This window comes from Staurois parvus, unplaced genomic scaffold, assembly GCF_062004578.1.
Source record: "Staurois parvus isolate SC_StPar_1 unplaced genomic scaffold, SC_StPar_1.0 ptg000005l, whole genome shotgun sequence".
Classification (NCBI taxonomy): domain Eukaryota; kingdom Metazoa; phylum Chordata; class Amphibia; order Anura; family Ranidae; genus Staurois; species Staurois parvus.
Window position 1 is genome coordinate 4,323,279 of NW_028317801.1, and position 12,620 is coordinate 4,335,898.

The following is a 12,620-nucleotide window of genomic DNA, read 5'->3' on the forward strand; positions in this document are numbered from 1 at the left end:
CCGCATCCCTTATTTAAGAATCAGACTCACACCAGCGAGAGACCAACTATACACAGCAAATCACAAAACCTTGCTTGAAACTATCCCCCGAGAACTAAATTCTTTACGCACCGCAGAACTCTCCAAACTAGGCCGAGTGGCGACTTTAAAAATGTATATTTTACCCAAAATCTTGTACATATTCCACACACTACCCATACCAGTCCCTAATTCATTTTTCTCTAACCTTCAAACAATCCTCACAAAGTTCCTATGGAACTCGAGAAAACCGAGATGTACCACCAATCTTCTAATACGACCTACAACTAAAGGAGGTGCAGGACTCCCACATCTCAAATCTTACTACACAGCTACTCTCTTAGACCAACTATATTTCTGGTGAAACCCATCGAAGGAAAAAATTTGGTCCATAATGGAAACCCTCCTTTTTCATCCACTTAAACCCCAAAATATACTTTTGACCCCACCATCCAAACGAATAGAACCCCAACTAAAACATCCATGTATTCTAGCCTCCCTACAAGCTTGGCAAGACCTCCTATCCACTAAATTCAAAGATGTTAAACATATACCTACCCCAACCAATATACTACACCTTCTCATTCCCTCATTAGATCTATCCCAATGGGATAGACCTATCCCAAACAAGGAATAACCAACTTAACTGACTTCTATACCAATCAATCTTTATGTCCCTTCCAAACTCTCCAATCCAAATACAATATCCCTACTACTGAAAATTTCACATACCTAAGAATCGCTCATTGTCTACAAACAACTAGCCTACCCCACAATACTATGATACCAATTATATCCTACCTCTTCTTCACCAAACCTCAATACCCAGGTAAGGGTATATCCACCTTCTATACATACCTCATAAACTTACAATTCACTCTACAAACAACCTCCCTAACCAAATGGGAAAAAATCCTATCAGACCAAATAACTTTAAAATGTTGGGAAAATACCTTCAAAATTACCTATAAAGCTACCCGATGTAGCTCCCACTGGGAGTCATATCTAAAAATACTCCACCAATGGTACCTGACCCCGGTCAAACTCTCCATCTACTACCCAGAACTATCTCCTACATGCTGGAGACAATGTGGGGAGCCAGGCTCAACACTACATATTTTGTGGTCATGCAAGTCACTTCGATCCTTTTGGAATACTACTTTTCAATTAATATCCGAAATAAACAAAATTTTGATAGCCCCGAACCCCTCATTAGCACTCCTACACATCGGAATCGAGAAACTCCCTCCTCACTCCCGAACAATTATCACCCACATACTCTTTGCCGCCAAAATTATTATCACTAGATTATGGAACACAAACAATACCCCCTCAATCACTTCACTAATTACAGTCCTTAACACCCAATGTCAAATGGAAAAATTATCCGCAACTAACACTTCTTCCTATCACAAATTCAATATCCAATGGATCCGATGGCTAAATCACCCAAAATGCTCAGTACAACCCTGATGACATTTCATGAGATGAAATCACACCCCATACCAAGACTGGTATCTCCTCAAATACCCAGTTACATCCCTCCTCCCTTCAATCCTATCCTCCCCTACCACTCCACCAAAAACACCTTAACACCCCAAACTCATTACCAAGGCTCATCAATTGCACACAAATACCTCTGATGATATTGCTAAACAAGACCAACATCTCATCCGTCCAACGGGCAGAACTACAACAAACTATAATTTGTCTACTGCAATATTGTATACATGAATGAACCATATCTCTTGTCCCTGTTTCCTTTTTTGTCCTGTTTATCTCTGAAAAACTTAATAAAAATATTGAAACATAAAGAGATGCACTTCACATGTATATAGTTAGTGTTATTGGGTCATAGAGGGACTGCCTACAAGGGTAAACATGGTCAGGAAATGTTTATATTACAGATAACATTATCCATGTTAAAAAGGTAATTAACTGTTCATTGCACAAATGTATTGTAGTCAAATGGTGAAAAAAAAAAATCCTTAAGTTTGTCTATCAGCATGAGGAAAGAGGTCTTTTCCTTTGATATTTCCAACAAACTTTATGCCTGTAGATTAATTCACAATGTGGAGGAGTGGGGGGTGTTTAAAAAAATAATCTACCCCAAGTGTCAACTACTGGTACGCCACTGCATGTATGGGGACGAGGAGGAAGAATGGGTCTAAAATTTTCCAAGAGGTCATGTCGTTTATAAGAAGTGCATGCAGGCACTGGTGCGAGTACCAGTGGTAACAGAGCCAGTCAAAATGCAGGCTTAAGTTCATGGTTTGTGCACTAACATACAAATACTGAACAGACAGCAGCTAGTTGTCACTCCTTAGATTCTCACAATAAAGGATAAATACGATTACTGAAAAATATAGCAATGCAACAATCATTTGTTGCACAACTACAATACTATTATTATACAGGATTAATATACCGCAAACAGTTTGCGCAGTGTTTTACAAAATGAAGGGAGACATTACAGTTACAATACAATTTGGTAGAAGAAGAATCGGAGCTCGTTAGAGCTCACAATCTAAGGCTAGGTTAACACCTAGGCAGTTTGCGTTTGATCCGTCTCTGCTGTGCTTTTTGCACGTTTCTATTGAAGTCTATAGAACCAAAAACGCAACTTTTTGTATTTAAAAAAGTCCCTGACCTTTTCCAAAAAACACACTGGGTGAAAATGCAGAGATGTGAACATGTCCCATAGGAAATCATGTTAAATGGACTGTAGTGCATTTCTGCGAAACGCTGCAAAAAATGCCTAGGGTAAGAGATCTTAAAATACAACTAAAAGGTCCCTGTATGACAGCCTAAATGAGTAAAAACGCCAGTTACTACATACTAGCTTCCTAAGTAAACTAAAAAAACCTGTTTTCCTTTCCAAATCCTCTTTCACTTGTGTCTAAGAGACACTGAGAGAGTTTAGCAAAGGTGCAGTGCTGTCAATCCAGAAAGCAATGGGCAGGACTATTGTTGTTATTATACAGGATTTATATAGCGCCAACAGTTTGCTCAGCGCTTTACAATATAACAGGAGACAATACAGCAACAATACAGTTCAATACAAGAGAGATTTGAAGGCCCTGCTTCCTTGGAGCTTACAATCTAGGATGGAGGGGCTAGTGGTACAAAAGGTAGTAACTGTGGGGGATGGACTGGTTGGAAGAGTAGAAGGTTCCAGTATTAGCTGAGGGCAGGATAGGCTTCCCTGAAGAGATAGGTTTTCAGAGAACACCTAAAAGTGAGCAGAGTAGGCGATACTCTGATAAATTGGGGTAGAGAGTTCCAGAGGATGGGGAAGCTCTGGAGAAGTCCTGGAGACGATCATGGGAGGAGGAGACAAGGGAGCTAGAGAGTAGGAGGTCTTGCAAAGAGCAGAGAGTACGGTTTGGGTGATATTTGGAGACAAGATCGGTGATGTAATTTAGGGCAGAGTTTTAAATGGCTTTATACATTGTTAGTGTTTTGAATTTTATCCATTGGGCAACGGAAAGCCAGTGGAGGGATTGGCAGAGAGGGGTGGCAGATACAGAACGGTTAGTAAGGTGGATGAGTCTGGCAGCAGCATTCATGATAGACTGAAGAGGGGATAGCCTGCGATGAGGTAGGCCAATGAGGAGGGAGTTACAATAGTCAAGGCGAGATATAACAAGGGAGTGAATAAGTTGCTTAGTAGTTTCCGAGGTTAGGAACGGGCGTATCTTGGAGATGTTGCGGAGGTGAAGTCTACAATACTTGGACAGTGATTGGATTTGGGGCTGAAAGGACAGATGGGAGTCTAGGATTACACCTAGTACCCTGGCATGAGGGGAGGGACTGATGATTGTGTTATTGATCTTGATGGAGAAGTCAGGGGAGGGGGCACGGGCTGGAGGGAATACTAAGAGCTCAGTTTTGGAAAGATTGAGTTTGAGGAAGTGGAGTGACATCCATGCTGATATGTCACTTAGTAGGTTAGTAATGCGAGTGGAGACTGAAGGGGTGAGGGGTAGAAAGATAGATTTGTGTGTTATCAGCATAGAGATGGTACTTAAAGCCATGGGAGTTTATCAAGTGACCAAGGGAGGAGGTGTAGATGGAGAAGAAAAGGGGTCCAAGGACAGAACCTTGAGGGACCCCTACAGAAAGAGGGAGTGAAGAGGAGGAGGCAGCGTTATTAGGTAACACTGAAGGAGTGCTGCGATAGGTAGGAGGAGAACCAGGAGAGAGCAGAGTCTCTGAGGCCAAGAGAGTGGAGTTTTTTGAGGAGGAGGGGATGGTCAACCATATCAAAAGCCGCAGAGAGGTCAAGTAGTAAGAGTACAGAGTAGTGGCCATTGGTTTTAGCAGCTAGTAAATCATTAGTGAGTTTTAATAGGGCAGTTTCAGTGGAATGTAGTGAGCGAAAGCAAGACTGTAAAGGATCAAGAAGGTTGTTGTCGGTGAGGTGGGAGGCGATTGTAGACTAAGCTTACAATTAAAAAGTGAATACTTGTGAGCCACTATGTCTCAGATGTTCAGTATAATATGTGCAATTAGTGGTAGTGAACTACCTGTTGTGTTAGGTGCGCTGGCACTTTCACAAACTCACTTAATTGTGTATATGTAAATTGATTAGACGTATTTATGATGCCGCACTCCTACTATAAATACTTAATACTGTATTGTATATCACTCATAAACATCAATAAACTAAATAAATTAATAATAAATATAATAAAAATCAATAAATTAATTAATGTGATAAAGTGAATGAAAAATCAAATCATGAATATGCTAAATTGTGCCATTAGTGCTCAAACAATATTATCAATGCCATATTCCAATTTCATGATTAAATAAAGAGTCTTTTATATCTTTGTGCAAAGGTGCATACAAAAATGAACAGTCTTATATATCTTTGTGCAAAATGTGCAATGTGCAGGTGAACTCCTTAATCCCTCTTTCCAGGTGCCGTGTAGTCTCAATATGCGCTCACCTTAATATTTGCCCAAATAAATTTAGGCAAATAGACTTTTAGTCCTTCTAGGACTGGTGGGATAGTGCTCCTTTATGCAGTATTCCAGATGGATGTGCAGACCTGCTCAGATCCTCCTCCTATAATCTCCTCTCAATTCATCCACGTGGCCACTCATAGATAAAATTTTTGAAAGGGGTATCAGTATCTCCTATTTCCCCTCCTGGGGACACCTCCTTCTCATATCCACCTTTCCTCAATGTTGAGTATATAGATCAGATGGAGAAAAAAAGACCATGGTGTCTTATCCTTTTAAGTAAGCATATTTATTGCTACCAGATGCGGTGATACAAGCATATGAGGCACTTATCTTAAGCAGATATGCAGAGCTGGTGATTCCCTCTGCCTCTCTGTCTGCCTCTGCTAGAATCGCCGAGCCTTTCCGATGCAATGTCGTGATGTCAGAGCCCCTCCCCTACGCGTTGCGTCACAGGGTCACGTGACTTCATCAGGGGGAATTTGATTGGCCAAATTCCCCCTGATGAAGTCACGTGACCCTGTGACGCAACGCGTAGGGGAGGGGCTCTGACGTCACGACGTTGCTTCGGAAAGGCTCGGCGATTCTAGCAGAGGCAGACAGAGAGGCAGAGGGAATCACCAGCTCTGCATATCTGCTTAAGATAAGTGCCTCATATGCTTGTATCACCGCATCTGGTAGCAATAAATACGCTTACTTAAAAGGATAAGACACCATGGTCTTTTTTTCTCAATCTGATCTATATACTCAACATTGAGGAAAGGTGGATATGAGAAGGAGGTGTCCCCAGGAGGGGAAATAGGAGATACTGATACCCCTTTCAAAAATCTATCTATGAGTGGCCACGTGGATGAATTGAGAGGAGATTATAGGAGGAGGATCTGAGCAGGTCTGCACATCCATCTGGAATACTGCATAAAGGAGCACTATCCCACCAGTCCTAGAAGGACTAAAAGTCTATTTGCCTAAATTTATTTGGGCAAATATTAAGGTGAGCGCATATTGAGACTACACGGCACCTGGAAAGAGGGATTAAGGAGTTCACCTGCACATTGCACATTTTGCACAAAGATATATAAGACTGTTCATTTTTGTATGCACCTTTGCACAAAGATATAAAAGACTCTTTATTTAATCATGAAATTGGAATATGGCATTGATAATATTGTTTGAGCACTAATGGCACAATTTAGCATATTCATGATTTGATTTTTCATTCACTTTATCACATTAATTTATTGATTTTTATTATATTTATTATTAATTTATTTAGTTTATTGATGTTTATGAGTGATATACAATACAGTATTAAGTATTTATAGTAGGAGCGCGGCATCATAAATACGTCTAATCGATTGTAGACTAAGCGTTCTAGGAGTTTACAGGTAAATGGCAGCAGGGAGATGGGTCTTAAGTTGTTCAGATTGGTGGGGTCCAGGGAGGGCTTTTTAAGTATGGGAGTGATGTGCGCATGCTTTAGAGGGGAGGGGAAGGCACCAGTAGAGAGGGAAAGATTGAAGATGTGAGTGAGGGAGCATAGGATGGAAGAAGAGGGTGACCGTAGTAGTTGTGAGGGGACAGGATCCAGGGGGCAGGTAGTGAGACGGACTTCTGAGAAAACCTTAGTGACCTCCTTGGTAGTAGCAAGGTCAAAAAAGGAAAGTGTTGAGGAGGTTTAGTATAAGGTATGCTAAGTGGGATGGATGTCTGTCCAGTGGCAATGCCCCTACGAATTGCGTCAATCTTGTTTTTGAAATTATTTGCAATCTCGTGAGCAGTGAGTGAGGTACTGGGTGGAGGTGGAGAAAGTAGAGAGTTAAAAGTAGAGAAGAGACGACGAGGACTGGATGACAAGGTATTAATAAGAGTGACAAAGTAGGCTTGTTTGGCAGCATGAAGGGAGGACTTGTATGTTAAGAAAGCAGATTTATATAGGGTGAATGCTTGTTGAGATTTGGTTTTACGCCACAATCGCTCCAGCGCACGACTGTCGTTTAAGATTTCTAGGTGTGGCCAGGTACTGATGGACAAGCTACAGGCCAGTGAATCAGCAGTGACAATACAGATAGCTACACCCCCTGCAATGTTTTTCATCCTACTGTAGTGTAAGCAAATGCAGTTTACAGGATATTGGCAACTGTGGTTCGAGTTCAGTAACAGTACAGCATCCTTGCAACATCATCACAGGAAGATGCATTACATGGACTTCATGGAAAAAACTGTGAGATGCACTTATAAATAAGTGCTGCAGCACATATTTACAGTCAGGTCCATAAATATTGGGACATCGACACAATTCTAACATTTTTGGCTCTATACACCACCACAATGAATTTGAAATGAAATGAACAAGATGTGCTTTAACTGCAGACTGTCAGCTTTAATTTGAGGGTATTTACATCCAAATCAGGAGAACGGTGTAGGAATTACAACAGTTTGCATATGTGCCTCCCACTTGTTAAGGGACCAAAAGTAATGGGACAGAATAATAATCGTAAATCAAACTTTCACTTTTTAATACTTGGTTGCAAATCCTTTGCAGTCAATTACAGCCTGAAGTCTGGAACGCATAGACATCACCAGACGCTGGGTTTCATCCCTGATGATGCTCTGCCAAGCCTCTACTGCAACTGTCTTCAGTTCCTGCTTGTTCTTGTGGCATTTTCCCTTCAGTTTTGTCTTCAGCAAGTGAAATGCTCGCTCAGTCGGATTCAGGTCAGGTGATTGACTTGGCCATTGCATAACATTCCACTTCTTTCCCTTAAAAAACTCTTTGGTTGCTTTTGCAGTATGCTTTATATCATTGTCCATCTGCACTGTGAAGTGGCGTCCAATGAGTTCTGAAGCATTTGGCTGAATATGAGCAGATAATATTGCCCAAAACACTTCAGAATTCATCCTGCTGCTTTTGTCAGCAGTCACATCATCAATAAATACAAGAGAACCAGTTCCATTGGCAGCCATACATGCCCACGCCATGACACTACCACCACCATGCGGTGGTATGCTTAGGATCATGAGCAGTTCCTTTCCTTCTCCATACTCTTCTCTTCCCATCACTCTGGTATCAGTTGATCTTGGTCTCATCTGTCCATAGGATATTGTTCCAGAACTGTGAAGGCTTTTTTAAATGTTGTTTGGCAAACTCTAATCTGGCCTTCCTGTTTTTGAGGCTCACCAATGGTTTACATCTTGTGGTGAACCTTCTGTATTCACTCTGGTGAAGTCTTCTCTTGATTGTTGACTTTGACACACATACACCTACCTCCTGGAGAGTGTTCTTGATCTGGCCAACTGTTGTGAAGGGTGTTTTCTTCACTAGGGAAAGAATTCTTTGGTCATCCACCACAGTTGTTTTCTGTGGTCTTAGTGGTCTTTTGGTGTTGCTGAGCTCACCGGTGTGTTCCTTCTTTTTAAGAATGTTTCAAACAGTTGTTTTGGCCACGCCTAATGTTTTTGCTATCTCACTGATAGGTTGGTTTTGTTTTTTCAGCCTAATGATGGCTTGCTTCACTGATAGTGACAGCTCTTTGGATCTCATCTTGAGAGTTGACAGCAACAGATTCCAAATGCAAATAGCACACTTGAAATGAACTCTGGACCTTTTATCTGCTCATTGTAATTGGGATAATGAGGGAATAACACACACCTGGCCATGATACAGCTGAGAAGCCAATTGTCCCATTACTTTTGGTCCCTTAACAAGTGGGAGGCACATATGCAAACTGTTGTAATTCCTACACTGTTCACCTGATTTGGATGTAAATACCCTCAAATTAAAGCTGACAGTCTGCAGTTAAAGCACATCTTGTTTGTTTCATTTCAAATCCATTGTGGTGGTGTATAGAGCCAAAAATGTTAGAATTGTGTCAATGTCCCAATATTTATGGACCTGACTGTATTTAAATAGGAGACCAAAGCAGTATATTACTTAAATAATGGGATACAGTTGATAACTCACCACATAAAACAAATCAAAATGATATAAGCCAATATTGTTTGTCAAAAAAATATTTTATTTACAATGGGTCCACCACTATACATACAGCGCTTTTCCAAATGTAAAAGCCTGATATCCACAATAATATTACTATAAAATGTAATGCTATACCTCTAAAAAAACAAAATTTCCTGCAAAATAAGGTACCAAGGAGAACATAAATACAGAAAATATTTTACATCAAGAAATCTATTTAGCAAGACAACATGGTTATGTCTAACAAGATGGCCCAATTTGCACCCAGATGTCACAGCATTTGGAAGTTGTGATGGAGGTTCCCTCAGTCTTGTGGGTCCTAACATTGTAATAAAGTTTGTGTTTTCTATTTTGCCTCCACTGCTTTAAACTCCAACTCCAATCTGAATGTCTTGAGGTTGGCATGCAACAGTGCACTACAAGGAGACACCTGAGTTGGAGCAGAAGTGCATAATGGGAGGCAATAGGGGCATGGAAGGCAAGTGAAGGAAGAAACAAAAGGGGGTGCCGGAAGGAGAAGCGCAAACATCAATTTCTCACTCTGACAGGAGCAACCAAAGTTATATGTAAGCCGAATCACCAAGATCTAAAACCTACTGAGTGGTGGGTTCTTGATGAATGCAAGAAAAAAAACACTAAGCCACAAATGCATGCAATAAAATGGGCTTCTGCTGTCCTCAAGGTCCTGTCCTGAACCCAGTACTGTTGTATGACTGGTTCTGCTAACCCTATCTATGCTTACTTCATCCAAATTTGTGAGAGAAGTTGGTGCTAAAGAAATTAAAAAATATAATGGGTCACCACGGAGATCTGTGTTATTCTGACACTCTGACTTACTCAGTGTTGTAGTTTAAAATGCAATAAATATGTGCAGTATGCTTGGTGCTTGAAGCGGACCTGGTAATAATCCCTAGCAATGCTTACTTTGTATAAAACCGAAGGATTTTACTTTGTATAAAACCGGTGCTCAAGAAATAAAACAATAATGTATCACTAACTAGATCTGTATCATTCTAATACGGACTTACACATTATTGGTTTATTGAGTTTTACACTACAACACTGAGTAACTTAAAGCATCAAGTAAGATTCCAGTTGATTGCAGATCTGTTGACATGATTTCTGATTGGTTTTTATGAGTTACGATAGTCTGCACATTAAACTTGCCCTTTGCATTCCTCACTACAGACTTGCTATATAGTAATCTGACAGTCATGACTGAACTACATATACACTGTTTTATCATTTAAGGACCAGGGCCCTCCTAACCTTCTTGTAGTATTGAACTGTATTGTTGCTGTATTGTCTCTCGTTATATTGTAAAGCGCTGAGCAAACTGTTGGCACTATATACAGTCAGGTCCATAAATATTGGGACATCGACACAATTCTAACATTTTTGGCTCTATACACCACCACAATGGATTTGAAATGAAACAAACAAGATGTGCTTTAACTGCAGACTGTCAGCATTAATTTGAGGGTATTTACATCCAAATCAGGTGAACGGTGTAGGAATTACAACAGTTTGCATATGTGCCTCCCACTTGTTAAGGAACCAAAAGTAATGGGACAGAATAATAATCATAAATCAAACTTTCACTTTTTAATACTTTGTTGCAAATCCTTTGCAGTCAATTACAGCCTGAAGTCTGGAACACATAGAGATCACCAGACACTGGGTTTCATCCCTGGTGTTGCTCTGCCAGGCCTCTACTGCAACTGTCTTCAGTTCCTGCTTGTTCTTGGGGCATTTTCCCTTCAGTTTTGTCTTCAGCAAGTGAAATGCATGCTCAATCGTATTCAGGTCAGGTGATTGACTTGGCCATTGCATAACATTCCACTTCTTTCCCTTAAAAAAACTCTTTGGTTGCTTTTGCAGTCTGCTTTGGGTCATTGTCCATCTGCACTGTGAAGCGTCCAATGAGTTGTGAAGCATTTGACTGAATATGAGCAGATAATATTGCCCAAAACACTTCACAATTCATCCGCCTGCTTCTGTCAGCAGTCACATCATCAATAAATACAAGAGAACCAGTTCCATTGGCAGCCATACATGCCCACGCCATGACATTACCACCACCATGCTTCACTGATGAGGTGGTATGCTTAGGATCATGAGCAGTACCTTTCCTTCTCATCACTCTGGTACAAGTTGATCTCGGTCTCATCTGTCCATAGGATGTTGTTCCAGAACTGTGAAGGCTTTTTTACATGTCGTTTGGCAAACTCTAATCTGGCCTTCCTGTTTTTGAGGCTCACCAATGGTTTCCATCTTGTGGTGAACCCTCTGTATTCACTCTGGTGAAGTCTTCTCTTGATTGGTGACTTTGACACACATACACCTACCTCCTGGAGAGTGTTCTTGATCTGGCCAACTGTTGTGAAGGGTGTTTTCTTCACCAGGGAAAGAATTCTTCGGTCATCCACCACAGTTGTTTTCCGTGGTCTTCCGGGTCTTTTGGTGTTGCTGAGCTCACCGGTGCGTTCCTTCTTTTTAAGAATGTTCCAAACAGTTGTTTTGGCCACGCCTAATGTTTTTGCTATCTCTCTGATGGGTTTGTTTTGTTTTTTCAGCCTAATGATGGCTTGCTTCACTGATAGTGACAGCTCTTTGGATCTCATCTTGAGAGTTGACAGCAACAGATTCCAAATGCAAATAGGACACTTGAAATGAACTCTGGACCTTTTATCTGCTCATTGTAATTGGGATAATGAGGGAATAACACACACCTGGCCATGGAACAGCTGAGAAGCCAATTGTCCCATTACTTATGGTCCCTTAACAAGTGGGAGGCACTTATGCAAACTGTTGTAATTCCTACACTGTTCACCTGATTTGGATGTAAATACCCTCAAATTAAATCTGACAGTCTGCAGTTAAAGCACATCTTGTTCCTTTCATTTCAAATCCAATGTGGTGATGTATAGAGCCAAAAATGTTAGAATTGTGTCAATGTCCCAATATTTATGGACCTGACTGTAAATCCTGCATAATAATAATAAACCTTTTTAGGTAAATATTTTTTCTGGTGCTGCTGAAAACACCGTATGCAACCGGACTGTGCTGAATCCTTTGTGCTGCTAGACCCCATAGGAGTCTCAAGACCAAACTGCACCCTTTGTTTGGAAATTCACTTGCCAGTAATTGACATATGCTTAGATAAAGACAATGTTTGATTTATGTTTGAACTGACTGCTTGAAGCGCAATACTGTTGCATGAAAAAACATTTTTAACAAAAAGCATCCTGCAAAAGAAGAGTAAGAATGCTTATCTGACCTGCAGGCAGTGAATTCTACCTTTGCTCTCTTGTGGAGCTACCGCACAACAAAGAATCGGCAGCATCTAACACACTTCCGGGTATATTTGATGCCTGCTCCCTTGCTACATTCCATCACTAGAAGTGCCAGTAATTAACTACTTCAGCCCTGAAAGGTTTTACCCCCTTCCTAACCAGGCCATTTTTTTGCTATTTAGAACTGAGCTACTTTAACTGGTAATTGCACGGTCATGCAATGCTGTACCCAAACTAAATTTATATCAATATTTTCACAGAAATAGAGCTTTTGGTGGTATTTGATCATCACTGGGTTTATTTTTCATTATATAAAAGCAAAAAGTGAAAGTTATAGCATCTACAAATGATGGTATATAT

General features: G+C 40.6%; 1 protein-coding gene across 3 annotated transcripts in view; it reads right to left on the reverse strand.

Annotated features, from left to right (window-relative positions):
• CNPY1 (canopy FGF signaling regulator 1) overlaps positions 1-12,620 on the reverse strand; it is a 204,694-nt gene that overhangs the window by 36,846 nt on the left and 155,228 nt on the right. The window lies entirely within an intron of this gene.